At 39.4% G+C, this 15,386-nt stretch overlaps 1 protein-coding gene across 9 annotated transcripts in view; it reads right to left on the bottom strand.

Moving 5' to 3' along the window:
- Window positions 1-8,160, bottom strand: part of ADGRG2 (adhesion G protein-coupled receptor G2) — a 57,795-nt gene extending 49,635 nt beyond the window's left edge. For 3 of the 9 annotated variants that reach the window (XR_010995880.1, XM_068179945.1, XM_068179946.1), the window contains exon 1: window positions 8,056-8,160. The gene's annotated coding sequence lies outside the window, so the exon portion shown is untranslated. Of the gene's footprint in view, window positions 1-6,295; window positions 6,432-7,939; window positions 7,967-8,055 lie in introns of those variants that run through there. The other 6 variants (XM_068179941.1, XM_068179944.1, XM_068179943.1 and 3 more) reach the window with 4 other exon arrangements.
- Window positions 8,161-15,386: the final 7,226 nt, after the last annotated feature.

Raw genomic sequence — 15,386 nt, 5'->3', positions numbered from 1 at the left:
TCCAGAGTTGGGCCTAGCAAAGACAAGTAGGGACAGAGTCAGAGCTTCTTGCTGACTGAACACAGTCACATCAAGAACTCCAAAACTATTCAAAGATATGAAGGAAAATTAATGATCCCAGGCAAAGCAATAAAATCCAGATAAGTGGAAAATAAAGTGAAATACTAACATGGTCAGCTCAACTGACTTTTTGCAAGACTTTGAACGGTTACACTAGTTCAAGACTTGTTCCAATGTTCATATAAAATATAGAATTAAAAGAGCTGGGAAAATAACATTTGTGTTCCTTTATTTTTGCAATGATGTTGTTTAGACACTACCAAATTAAAATATGCTGCTATCTTTGGTACGTTTTTTAAAGAAAAAAAGCAAGACATAAAGTACAGTTTCACCATATCTATTAAAATAAAGATCATATGATACATCCCAGAACATTTGGTCATTATGTTCTTCTTAAACTTATTTAAGCCCTTTTCTGTATTAGAATCCTAAATCTTTATTCTTAATGATCCTGAACAGTAATGTAATTGCAGATATATAGTTGTGAACATTACAGAATTAGACATAAGGGATTCTTTTCATTTGTTATTAATTTGCTCATGTGTTCAAATGAACATTTGTATTCTTTTTCATAATAGATGAATACAGTGTGACTCAGGGATTATGCAGAATAATTATGCATAGTTTTTGCAGCAGGATGAAAAATTTTCACGTGTATATCAAGCAAATCTAATTAAGCACAACAGTTACTGAACTACCCAAGTGTGGGAAAGAATTCTGTGCACAGACTTCAGGTAAAGATGTAACCAGCTGGCTTCACTTTCTCAGTCACAACTAAGTGGTTACATTTCTTTATGGTCAGTGGAAAAAATGAAAATTCAGAAAATAGGAATTAAAGGCTCAGGCATAAATCTGTTATGTTCTGTTTGCTCTCCATGAAGAGTGTCTTATTTTGACCAATGATAACCTTGTACCCAGGTCTTACAACATTTCACACCATCTTATTAATTTGAAAGTCAAACTATAATTGAGAGTGCTTTTCTTAAAACAAATGAACAAACATATTTTGAAAAATTTGACTTGTTTTTGTTTGTCTGTTTTGTAATACATGACACATTTCTGCATTAATATCACACTCTGCAAATTACAGAGGTTAGTGGAAACAAAGACAGGAAGATGGTATAAAAAAGGAGTCTGTATTCCTATCATTAATAATAATTAGCTCATGCCCTGCTATTTTACTTTACAACTTTCCAAGTGTACACCCATAGGGGATATATCACGACATTTAGCACTTACCTTCAGCAACTGCTTGCCTTGTAGTACAGCAGATATATTTTCATGGGATTAAAGTCGAAGAAAGTGCAAAACATAAATACAGCAGTTGTGTTCTGTAATGCATTTTGTTACATCACTTTTGGAAAAATTTCACATCCAAATTTCACAATTCCTGTTGAAAACACATATTTACTGGTGGTCCTTGACATTTAATAAACTATTAGTTCTTTTATGCTAAGTTTTAGCCAGAGCAGGTTTTCACTGCCAATGCATGAACAACTGGTTACAGAACCATGTTATGGAAACCATGGCCCAAAGAAATCATTCATTTACTTCCAATCATGCTGTCTACTGCTGCACATCAAACTGCCTTGCTTAAGCCACACTTATTTAATCCATGTTCTTTGGGTATCATTCAATCTTCTGTACTCATCCCCTACTAAGATTGTGGATTTCAATAAAAATATTCCCCAAATTTATAGAAGCTACTGCTTAGGAGGAGGATAATAAGGAATGCTAAGCTTCTGGCTGCTCTTCTGTGATATTCTGCCTTATTCAAGTCTATACCAGGTGACAACAGGCTAAAACAAGGAAGAGAAACACATCAAACTGCCCAGGTATGAAAACTTCTTGATGTCTTTCCTTTCAAAATGTAAGATTGTAGACTTCTTCCATCAACTCCTTATATTTTCCAGACTGGAACCAAAATGCAGTGAAGTTTTCGTTTTATTTTTAAATTTTGGCTGAAGCAGCTTAGATGTAATAGGGAGGACGCTTATGTTGGAAACTATTGTGTCACAGTAAATCTTGGCACATACAGAATTTACTGACTTAACAGCAGAAGTAGCACCATTGAGTTCAAAGTGTTGTTCCATGGGGGGTTTCTTATGTGTTTTTCCAGAAGACAGTAATAGGATTACTACTGTCTGATAAAAATTTGGTTTTCATTAATTTTCTCCAGTGTTAATCATGTCTGTAAAAACTGTATTCTGTATAGTCACTTTATGTAAAACACCAGCTTTTTCTAAGACTGTAATGGTAATGTGTACAAATTCAAGGACGTCCCTCCTGATATACATCATTACTGTTTTCTAAGATATTAAATATTTTACTTTTTAATAAGTTGGTTTACAGAGCGCAACAAGCCACTTAAGCACAGACATCAGTCATCTGCAAAACTCATAGCTGGTTGACTGAGTTCTTCAGAGAACTGGAGGATGAACTCTGAGAAATCCATTCTTTCATTTAGCCTTTCAACTCTTGCAGGACACTGGCATTAGAATGCCTTTTTAATATATTTTATTTTATAAATGCCCAGCTGTGCAAGCCAAGGTCTGCCTTCAGTTCAACTCATAGATCTCCCCTTAGAGAGCTCCCTTCATGTTAAAGAGCAAACTTAATCACTTAGGATTTGGGAGTGGAACATGTTATTGGATGGCTCTCCATTATGGACTTCAGGGCCAAATAACCTGCACTTTTGGTACTTAATTCTCTTGTACAGCAACTTGTGCTCTATATAGTGCAAAAATAGGACAGGGGACAATTACAGGCAAGTTTTGCGCCTTCTTACCCAGACTGGAAATGTTTCAGGTCCTCATATCCAATAATCACCTGGGAGATGAGTAAGAGACCTTTCTCTAGCTCTTATAAAACTTTTACACTATCCAGGAAATCCTTGTCTGCATGGTGTATTCCCTCAACAGCACAGTTTTACCCACACCCTCTATTAATTCTACAGCAAACTAAAAAGCCCTTCACTGACAATGCCTGAGCAGGTTTCCTCTGAAAAGAGTTTACAAAGTACTTGTGAAGCACAACAAGCAAAGATGCAATAAAAGTAGTTATATTTGCTGCAAATCTGATTACTTCAATTTTGGACAGGTTGTTTACATTTTCACTAACACTTTGGGGTATGGAAGTTCTGAATGTGTCATCTTACTGTAAGTGAAGGAAAATGAAAAGTAAATAGTTGTTTCTGCTCAGTTTACACTTTTTTCCCCCACTCTCTTTTCCAAGCTCTCTTGACTTGAATAGCAACACCCTAAAAATAAATTATACCGTGATTTCATCCTAAGCTTCACTTTATGGATTTAACAGGTCTCTTGGATCTTGCACTTGGAGCCATTAAAATTTCTCTGGAAGCTAAGAAGCAGAGTATTTGGTGGAGGTTTTTGGTTGAAAGAGGGGGGGTGGGGGTGGTTTATAGCAGTCTCTCAGACTCTTTCAGTCAACAGCCCAATGACCAAAACTAATAATTTATACCACAGAGATAAAACTCATCAGTTTGGAAGGATGGCTGCACTGAAGCAAGCATCTTCCAAAGTCTCACTAAAAGTCTGATCTAGAATAAGGCACCACTACCCTACACAGCCTAAGGAAATACAGTCATGTTGGCACTTCAGTCTCTACATGGGGTAAATATTTAGGGAACCTCTATTAAGACATTCTAGGAAACAGGGTTATGCCAGAACAGCATTCTGGCCCTCCTTTAGCACTTCTCCTCCTCAAGGTTCAATGTAAGTGTCTGCAGAGGAACAGGAGATGGTACCATTGCCCATGTTAGACTACTACAACTGAAACAAGTTAGTCAACAGCAAACATTCATAAACACTTGAAAGTCATCACATAGGTAAGTAGATGACTTGAAAGTAGCTCCAGAAAAGTTTATTTAAATCTGAACTAGTCCTGTGTGCACCCCCACAAATGTATCAGCTCAAAAAATTTACTTTGTACAACTACACTCCACATGGCTTTTTCTACCATCATAATCTCCATAAAAAAGTCATTCACCTTCTCAGAAATAAACCACAATCACCACATTGCTGACTTGCTGAAACATAAATGAGGGTGAATCCAACTTATATGAACACATGCACTATGCTATGAATAAATAATGGAGGAACAAAGTCACTTCAAAACATGAAGCCCCTCAGAAACCCATTCACTCAGCTTACGTCCATAATTAATTTGGGGCAAAAGAAACAAAGGTATTCAAAGTGTGATTGGAAACTTTACAACTTAAACAGGGAATTTAGCAGCATTCACAATCAGGCATGCCCAAATGTCTAATAAATACAAGCAGAGAGGCACAGTCCTTTTTTCTCTAAAGAAAGGGACTTACAAAGAGAATATTTTGACCACTAAAAGTATCAGTAAAAGGTAAGTTTTGTTATGCGTGCACACTAACATTTCCACAATTATCATAATCACACTACTCTTTGTCTTTGAAATGCTACCATTTCTAGAAGTATCACATCTTGTCAAACATGACAACTTCTGGCAAACCTTCTGATGGATCTCTTAGACTTTAACTCCTCAATGATTCCTTTAAGGAACACCATAAATGAGAAAACAGTACTTAATTTGTGAGGGGTTGTTCTTTTTTGGTAACTAAGACATCACTTGAGGTACTTATGCAAATTTCACTAAACAGAAATACTGTGATAAATTCTAGTAATTTTCTATAAATTCTACAGGTTGAAAAAGTATTTTAAGTAGATTGAGGAACTTAATAAATTATTTATTTTCTATCTACTGTCTAATTTATTATAACTGACATTCTACAGTTTTCTTTTAAAATAAACAAAAATAAGCTCATGATGTTACTAACTATACTTTTTCTCTGAGCTGTTAAGAACACCATATTTAAGCCAGCAGAAGAGGACCTAGAGCAGAACAACAAAATCACATTTTTATATGGCACTAGCTGAAAAGCAGCTGTTGGGCCAAACAGTATTTATATTTCTGTGTTACAGAAACATACATCAATAAAAGAAAGTCAGAAATGCTGAGTCAGGGACTTGAACTGCTTGACACACTTCTAAAATCTTGTATCAGTTCCACTGCACGACACCTGCACTAAAACTGTCCTGGATCTGATGTAGGTAGCACTCACAGGTTGAATACCTGTGGCATACAAAATATTCAACTCACAGCTGAAGACAAATCCATGTGACTCGTGCAGGGAAGAGTTTGAGATGGATTTTTTTGTCTTCGATTTAATGTCACCTACAAAAGACCCTTTGTCCATCCTGAACAACAATAAATTTCAAAGGTATTTTGTCACAAAAGGAATGCAAGGCTCCCAAGCAATTGAATCCTATTAATACCATATAGTTATACAAGCCTGTCTTTTTCATAGAGCAATTATAGAGCTTTTCCAAACTGTAACTCCACCAGGAATTTATGACTGTAAAGAGTAAGACCCTCATAATCATGAACATCTGTCTAACAAACAAAACTATCAACTCCATTCATATTCACAAACTGAGTAGCACCTACCAACAAATTAGTATTCTCTAAATCCTTGCATCTGGAAAAGAGCAAATCTTTTAACTGAACCTAGATATACAAAACCACTAGTAGACTTACCATTTATCATAAAGCTAACATTTCAAGGCAAATAACATTACTTATTCATGCTAATTTTTACATTGGAGTCTATGAGATAACTTGCATGAACTAACCTTACTTTGGCCTTCAAATAATCTAATCTAATATTCCACTGAAAACATAAAACCCAAGTGTTTTAAAGCTTTAAAGTTTTAAAGCTAAACTGCATTTGCCAAGGCCAGTGATCATGTTACATATTAAGAACTAAAAATTGTTCAAATTTAACAAGAGGTATTCTCCCATGAACTCTCAAACTTTCTGAATCTGCCAGCCCTCTACAGTTATTAGCGGAAGACCTGACTAAGAGCACTCACAGCACAAAAACTGTAAATGGAGTAATTAACTTGAGAATGGGAATCTAGTCCTTCATCTCTCTCCAACTGGCCCTAATCTGAACCAGTTTCTGTTGATGTATAAGAAACAGAAGTTTAACATTCAATTTGGAAGGCACTGAAGAAAAAAGAATGTGCTAACAAACTCCATTTGATCTACAGAATTACCTTAAGACAGTAAAGTAATATTAATAAAGATACCAATAACACTGTTTCACTTGGTACCATGGTAGAAATGACATAACATTATCTTACAGTGTAAGTTGAAAATTTTGTGGCCCCAATTTGTATCTGAGCAAATTTTGTTTATGTGCAATTTCTTTCCTGCATCTTCTTTCACAGCATTCCACTTCAAAAATTTGTATTCATCATTAAATTTTAAGTGTGCTTCCTCAGTGAAGACAAGTACTTGGAGATCCTCCTAAGCAAAGACATGTTTTTCATTCTTTAGTTTAATTCAATAAACACACTACTGGTCACCTAGCAGAGGAACAAATTTTGCTTGTTTCCCCCATGGAAACATTTACAGAAGTCTGCTTTCCACTTTGGAATACCCTTATGGTCAAAAACTTAAGAACAGGAATATCAGCTTGTGCAGTTCTCTTCTAGTGACGATGTACTCTGTCAGCCTATGCAAGCAACAGGGAGGAACATGTTCTGAGTAGACACACATAATACCAGATTTACTTTTTCAGTACAAGTGACAGAACTCAAGACACAACTAATTTGCTTTGGGATTGATATCTCTTAGATCTGGAGGTTGTAAACTCTATTTTGGCTCATGCTGAAGCCCATTCCAACACACCTTCTCTATTACTCAAACTGATTTGAGCAGGGAGTTGGCGCAGATCCACTGTGGTTCCTCCCAACCTTACCAATTCTGTGATTTCATGGAAGTCCAAACCAGCCTAGGCTTGTACAATCACACATTTAATTTGCTGGATAAACACATCTTGAAGTAGTTCACAAACATTTATACCCTGTTTCCACATAAATCAATATAAGAAAATAATACAGTAAAGCAACAGAGTTCAGTACTGTTACAAATATTATCCATGAATGATGAAACCTATATATTTCCAAAGCAAAAATAAATTCAGTCAAGAAAGGATGCTTCCAGTACACTTAGCCAGTGAACATGAAAAAAAAAAAAAAAAAAAAAAAAACAACAGACAACCCTCCCACTCGAAATAATTATTGTACACAAAAGGTGACTCTGAAGACATCACTTTCAGCGATACAGGTTTCCTGGCAGAATGTATGCAAAAGAAGTAGGGAAAACTATTAAGCTGAATATATTCTCTGCACCTGTTCCCACAGAAAACGGGTTTGAGAGCAAACCCCGACCCGGTCTAGCAATACTGTCCCATCGGTTTTCTCTTCGTCTAAACCGCATTCAAACCCCACCAACGCCTCTACAAAAATCAGTCACTTTTCAGCCAATTTAAACCCGTTACTAAATGTTTCTCGCCGCTGACTGATTAAGCACTTAAGCTAACACTGGAGGGCTGAAGGAGAGCTTTCCACCAGCCGCACCGGGAGCCGTACCTGCCGAGCGGCGCGGCGCCGCTCGGGACGAAGCCCGGCCGCGCTGCCCGCGGCCCCTCACGGCGGCCTCGCCCCGCACCGGCCCGGCGCGAGTCCCAGCGGGCCCGGCCCGCCCGCGGGACTCCCCCTCAGCCCCCCGGGCCGCGCTGCCCCCGGCCGGGCGAGACCCGCAGCGCCACTCCAGGGGAGGATCCGTGACTAAGCGGGAGCCGCGGGACTCGCCCGGCGGAGGTCGGAGCACCCGGACCCGCGCTCCTCCGCCCACCACCGCCGCCCCTGCGGGACCTCCCCACCTTAACCTTGCTCGTCCCCTCCGGGAGAGTCGGCGGGAAAGTTCCATCCCAAGGGAGCCGCGCACCTCTGCCGCCCGGCCCGGCAGAGTCGCTCACCTCCACCCGGCTCAGGACGACTCCCATTCCCGCAGCCGCCGCGCTGCCCGTCCCTCCCGCCCTCGGGAGCCCGCCGCCCCCGGCCCCTCTGCTCCCGCGAGCCCGCAGCCGCTCACCTGAAGCCGGGCGGCCGCCCGTCCCGTCCGCGCTGTCCCGTCCGCCCGTCCCGTCCGCGCTGTCCCGTCCCCGCCACGCCGCGCCGCTCGCTCAGCACTGGGCACTGCAGGCGCGCCGGCGGCCCCGGCAGCTGGGACAGCCACTGGACGGGGGGCGGAGGCAGGCGAGGGAGGTGCTGCGAAAAGCCGAGGGAAGCCGGCGCGGCGGCGGCCGGCGGAGCCACCCGGGAGCGGCCCCCGCCGCCCCTCGGCAAGGCGGGCTCGGCGGTCCCGGCCCCTCCCGCCCGGCGGCCCCGCGGGTGCGGGCGCGGTCCCGGCGCTGCGGCAGCGGCTGGGGCGCGAGGCCGGCCCAGCGAGCAGTGCCGGCTGCGCTGGGACAAGGCTTGGGGACACTCGGTGGCTGCGCGCAGCCAGCTCGGGGCCGGGAGCTACCACTGCGAGCTAACCGTTCCACGTTCCTTGGTGGGCAACGTGTTCAGGCTTAAACCAGCCTTCTCTCTTGTAAAGTTTACTTCACCTTTAAAACAGACTTAACTGCACTAAGCCCTGCTGTTACCATAGATTTCGCACATTTAACAGCCTTCATTGCATTTCAATGAGATTCATTCCTTCAGTCCGTTCAGATTATTGGTAGTGTAAATGAGTTTCACTATCACGACGGCAGAAAGCTGAAGCTGTGGCACTCCTCTTCCACTTTTGAATTGACTGGAATGAAGCATATTCTGAAAAGGCGGGATTTTCTATGACTCATTTTATACCAAATGCTTAGGAGCTGCTCCTTGCATGTAGGCTGGAGGTTTGGTACCTAGGCACTGCTGAAGAGAGAAAAAAAGCCTGACTCCAGGGCATAGCTGGGGAAAGCACATGCAGAGGGAAAAGCTGGAGCTTTAGGTGACAACTCTTCTCATTGTTACTGAAAAGATAAGACAGGGTCTAATTTTAGGAACTCCACAGACAGCAGGTCTTCCTGAGGATGCAATGAGTCCACACGATGAGCTTAGTTTTGTAGAGAAATACTTGCAAAGAAGAAATGGGGGTAGATGAAGAGGCTTGTTTCATTTTGCTTAGATCAGTGGCGCCTTTGGATACTTCAGAGCTGGCATGTAGTTGGACACGAGGCCAGTGCTTTGCAGTTCCTCACATAGCAAAAAACCAGGAGGCATTTGTCTTTCTCTGCCTTGCTTACTGGAACATCTTTCCCTTCCTCAAAGGCTTAAGGATCACAAACTCTATTCTCTTCCTAGGTTAAATCCTCTGTGAGAACTATAACTACTTCACTTCTGATCTGGATGTCTGAGGTCAATGAGGAAGAAAAGAAAAATTGTCCTAAAGTTAATGCTAAGGATGCAATGCATAAGAATATAATTTGTCTATGAGAAGACCCGTCTAGTGATTCTGTGTAAGTGCTCTTTTGACACATCCACAGGCAGTGCTCTGTACCAATGTGGCTTAGTGATGTCTCCTCAGAAAGGCTAAAAAGTTCAACGAGGCTGGAAACTGAAGTCCAGCTTACTCCTGGACACCTTACCCATTGGTAGTGCAGGGTAAGGAAGCTTTCTGTGTTGCTTGTTGTATGAATAGTTACTGGTGTACAGATAAATGGAAGTCTGTCTGTCTATCCAACACCTCTGGCGAATGATCTTTGGGTAAAAATCAGCCACTTGCTGAATTTTCAAGCGCTGAAATGTAATTACATGCAGAGTATTTACCTCAAAATACTTATTCTCTTTCCACTTAGACCAAGTTAATTTACTAGGAGAAATTACTGTGCAATTTTCAAAAGGAAAACACTGAATTTATATTTCTGTTTATTTAAACTGTGTGTTGCATACAGCTGGGTGGTGTCCAGTAACACATAGAGAAACTAAACCAAATTGATTTGTAATGACCTAAAAACTAAGTAAAGAACTTAATACCCAGTGTATTTGTATTGCTCTGCTTGTCTGCCTTCTATGCCATCTATACAGTTCTAGGACTACACTGGAGCTGGGCAGTTTTGCATAGAAGCCAAAGGCAAACTCCTATGCACTTACCAAGAAAACACACACTTGAGCAGGTCTGAGGAACAAGTGTGGATAATTGAGTAACAAAGAACTTTTCAATCCCACTAGTTTTTTCATGTTTTGAGAAAACACACACACAAAAAAGTTACGTTAATTCAGATTGCTCAATGTCTCCTTTATTGTGCTTGTGCAATACTGAACACTGGTTTAGTAGGAACAGCAGGTGATAAATGCAGGTTTAAGAAAATTATACTTCTTTGAAGAGAAGGAGTCTCATCTTCCCTCCCTAAACAAAATGATCATATGAAAACATCTTAAATAAAATTATTTTTTTCTGGATCTGGAAGACTCTCCATAAAATGAGAGCACAGATACTATAAACTGGTCCTGATATCCAGTTTGGCCATGCATTCCCTCATGGGAAAATACTGGATTTCAAGGATTTAACAACTGAAGTGTTTAATTTTCATCTGTGTTCAGCAAGACTGAATGTAGAAACCCCACAAACAACTCCAACAAAGTCAGTGACTAAATTCCCATTAATTTAATCTTAACCAGAATTTCACATTATTCTTTCTAAATGGTTTGGGATTTATTATTATTATTATAGTTACTACTACTACTACTTTAAACTCTTTCTCTATTTATGTTTGTGTATGTATACATGTTTCCTAGGGAGATAAGACATTACCCTGACATGCTGCAGTATTAATTTCATGTTTAGAATTTACGTATCCAAATGGAATTTTTTCTAATTACATAATTCATGTCTTGGTAGGAAACAAACATATGTAACTGACAAGAGAAAGAGGAGAGTGGAGGCAGTGGAAGAAGTAAGGTCTGTTTCCCTTTTCATTTATGCTATGAGTGTTTGAAGCTGTTGTTTCACAAAGATGCTTGCTAGGACTTCACTTTTTCTTAGCGGGCAGGACTGGGAGGTTGCTTTGTCCTGTGATGTGTATATGGTCGACCCTAGGGAGCATACATTTAGGGGACTGGCTATTTCAATGAATCATATTAATATAATACCTTTTATGTCAAATCTAATTGGCCTAAAAAACAAAGCAAAAGAGATAATTTCCATGGCTCTTGATTTTGTGGGGCTCTGTCTTCTTCTGTACCATGTGATACATTTCTGTGAACTCCATAAACTGATTTGAGGTCCAAAAAGCAGTTAAAATGGTTACACTTCTCTGTTTCATGTATAAATATAGTCCTTCCTGAAAATCACTCCTGTTCTATAACATAATGTACTAGTTATCAGTAACATAAATTACAGCTCTTTAGGTAAAAAATATGTTAGGGTTTTTGTTTTAACTGATCGTAGCTCTGGAGATTAAATAAATTTATCTATGAGTCCTTCAGTCTATTTTCTGCTTTCAGCATTACAAAGACATAAACAATGAGTGAGCAATTTTAGGATAAGGAAGTGATATACACTACCTGTGGTGCTGAAAGGATTTAAATGTATCAAGGGAGGAGGATCTAAAACCTAATCTTTAAACTGCACATTTTAGGCACAAAGTTGAGAGCTTGATTTGTGAAAAACAGCTGCGTCTCATAAAAATTTGTGCCTGACCGTATCTTACAAAAGAGTCCTTGGAGTAGGTACACCTATCTAACATTCCAATAGAATAACTACTTATTAATATTCTTTTGTCAGAAAGTAGCACATAGGTGTGAGTACCATGAGCACAGTGTTTGCTGAATGTTAACTGAGCCAATATATAAAGGAAATCTCTTAGATATGTAATCACTAAATAAGGAGTTTTAGTCTATCCAGTTGTGATTTTACATATGTTGTCAAATACTGAGTACAAAACCCAGGGTAAGATTTCCTCTTGACTGTAATAGTTTCTTCATAAAAAAAGAAATATGTACTATCTTCCTTACTGAAGGTTCAGGAAGGGTTTTTAAATAGTAATAATAAAAACAAATATGTCTCTGTGATTAACTTCTAAGCCTCAACTCGCAAATGAAATATGCATTTCATTTCTTGTATCATTACTATGGCAAGTGATATTTATGTTCACCATGTTATTTGGCACTGCTGAGTTCCATGTTGCAGTCTGTCCTGCTTGCAAACATGCAGCCATGTCCTGTCAGACTGTATTCCAGCTAAGTGTCCCTATTGCATTTGCGTTCCAAAATGGGGTAATGGAGGAGGCAATTTGTTAGGTGTTGAGGCCAAAAGAAATGAGAAATCTTTGATACTGTTTTCTTTAACAAAATTTCATGTACCTTACATGACAAGTGAATGATTATATGTAGCAGCAGGATGAGCATCGTGTTCTGTTGGGTGATCGGGCCTTCAATACTGGTCCCTTTGCAAATGTGCTCATGCAACACTCCATTCTTGGAATGGAGAGGAAATATTACCTACTGGACTAAAAGGTGAACAGAACACAAACTGAAATGCAAGAAGTGCCATGTAAACATAAGAAAAAGATATTTTATGGTGAGAGGCATTGAGCACTGAAGCAGGTTGCCCAGAGAGCTTGTGGAGTCTCTACCCTTGGAGATGTTCAGAAGTCCAGATATGGACCCCGGCAGCTATTGCAGCAGCCCCTGCTCTGAGCAAGAATTTGGACTGGACTATCTCCAGAGGTCCCCTCCAGCCTCAGCTGGTCTATCACACTGTGAGAACAATTTCTGCTAACACTCTGCTTTCCCTTAGAATAAAATACACTTCTGGCCAAGTGAAGGACAATGATCGTCAAATTGTAAAAAACTTGAGGGTGATGAAAGGCTCGCATACCCAAAAGTCCAGACCAAGGTGCTAATCAACATTACGGGAAACTACAAGGAAAGGTTGCCAAGGAAAGCAATTCTGAAGAGAACACCTGGAAAGGACAATTAAACCTTTCAATTCTCTATTTATGGCACTCACTCTCTTTAAATTGTACTGACATTTATATTTCCATTAGATAAACATTTTAAAGGAGTTGTAGCTTGTCCATAAAAAGTCTGTGTGGATCTTGGCAGGCAAATTCTCATTCTGGGAACATTTAATATTTTTGCTTTTCTGTTTTTAAAACTTGTTTTACAAAAAAAGCTCTGTTAACCTCTGAAAATTGACACTGACTCTAATGGTTCCACATTAAATGCTCTTGTGTAGTAAGACTTTTATCATAGCAGGAACTGTTAAAATAAAGCCAAGGAGGTTACTATGCCCCTGTTGATTCCTACATCTGTGAAACTGGTAAAGCAACAGAGAAGGATCTTTTTTATCACGGAACACTTTTCCAGTGTATGGTCTGCAGTATGTATCTTTCACGTACTAGGGAAAGGATTTTAGCTTTCATGCCAAGTCTTTTCACCCCTGAAAACACTTTTTTTTCTTCTTTTCCTGAGAGGAAAATTTGTGTTCATAGTTGTCCTGTCTTAAATCTGTTTTTGGATTTGCTGTGTCTTTTAAGTAAAGTATGTATATCTCAGCTGCAAAATAAGAGATGGATGGTGTAAAGGCAGAGTAAAATGTAAGATGCCATCATGTTTTGAGGAAGGCAATCTGCTTTTGGTGTATCAAAGGAGAGGAGATTTCCTGCTCCAGTTTAACTCTATAATTTACTCCCTTGTTTTGCAGTGTTGATCTCTGCCCACTTTACTGTGGGCAGAGTAACTGTGAGTGACTGAATCAGGGAGTGGGGGGAGACCTTTGGAAACTGTTTCAGTACTTCTCAAAGACCTTTCTGCTGAAGTTTCAACTTCCTTTTCAACTCTGTCAATTTTTCAATCTTTTGCTAGCTTGAAAGAGAGGAAAGTTGTTCTTAAAAGGTCAGCTTATCCACCCTGTCTTTGATTTTACACCAGCATAAATCCATTTAACAAAGTTTCTTTTTAATCATACTAAAATGCTTGGGAGGAAAAACAGAGTTTGAAAAATTTTTTTCAGAGTAGACCTTTGTCCTTTGCTCTGCCAGGGGTGCAGGAGTATATACACATGGAAGTCACAAACCTGACTGTTAATTCTGGTATTCTGCAGAGGATTAAACAAAGGAAACATCTTATTTTCCAAACACTTCAGGGTATGTAGACTTTGCAATAAATTATTTCTGAGTTGAAGACTGGAATTTCAAGTCCTATTAAGTGGCAGCTTCTGGGACAGGCTATGTGCAGCTGGACAACCTACTACAGGCTGACTGTTCCAACAAGCTTTGCACATGGCTGGAGGCAGATACTCTGCGTGGTAAGAACCATCGCGTAGCATACGGCTTATCTTCACCTGGGATGCACTGAAAACAACGTGGTATGTCTGATGGAAAGGGACAGTAAAGTGGTGGACAGCAATTAGATTGTTCATCTATAGAAGAGAGATCATATTCAACCTTTTTCTGTATATATCTGTCATTTGATACAAAAATTCTTATTATTTAGTCTTTTAAAATGTTAATGGTGATGCTAACATGTTGGTGCCAGAAATCTTTGTCTAAATGAATCTCGTAAACCTCAGCACTGCCATTAGTTGTGATTTGACTGACATTCTGAATGCTCTGTGCAGAAAATCCACTTCTACTTAGGTAATATAATTATCAGTATTAAATGTTAAACAAGATATAATTGAGATTAAAAAAAGAAGAGCATAAAGACTCAAGTGCCTGAAAAATAATGTTTCTTTTAGTCTTCTATGCCTGTCTCATCAAATAGTTTGGAATATATTTTTATAAGTTGTAAGTCTTTCACAAAACTGGTTTTTATTTTTTTTTAATAGATTTTCCAACTGGAATTACTCAGTTGCAAAAACATGTTTTTATAATAGAATTATTACATTTTGTGTCATTGGGTAACCTTGCTTTGCAAGGGTTACCTTTCTGTAGTCCCTAAATGTGGGTGGGAGGCTTATTTTGGGGGAGGGGAGTTGTTTCCTTGGTAGTTTTTTTTCTTGTGAATTATCTTTTATCACCTTCAGACTTAGGCTGGCTCTGCCACAATTTTGGATGTTGCATAATTTTCTAAAATACATTACCTCCAATATTAAATTAAAATTTGTCAAGGTCCTGAATGTTTACATTATTCAGTGTAAACATATCCCAAGTAATAGCATCTGTATTTCAAGTATAGCTCATTCCTGTTCTAAAGGTCTGAAGAAAGTCTCCACAATGTTTGTTTGGAGGACCTATTTATTATTTGAGTGATTAATAGGTCCTGTGGAAATCTTCTGAGCACAGACGAAATACATTCTTTGTATTTGTGTTTTGGATGGTGAATTGGACCTAGTCCTGTCTTTTGGAAAGACCATGACTTTATTTTTAGGATCTTTTCTCCGTGATAAATTATTTTCTCTTAATTATCTTACCCTTTGGTAAGTGTACTGATTATAAGTTAGTT

The sequence above is a fragment of the Anomalospiza imberbis genome, chromosome 2 (assembly GCF_031753505.1).
Source record: "Anomalospiza imberbis isolate Cuckoo-Finch-1a 21T00152 chromosome 2, ASM3175350v1, whole genome shotgun sequence".
NCBI classification, from domain to species: Eukaryota; Metazoa; Chordata; class Aves; order Passeriformes; family Viduidae; genus Anomalospiza; species Anomalospiza imberbis.
The sequence above is the reverse complement of the archived record's forward strand: the minus strand, read 5'-3'. Positions and strand labels throughout refer to the sequence as shown.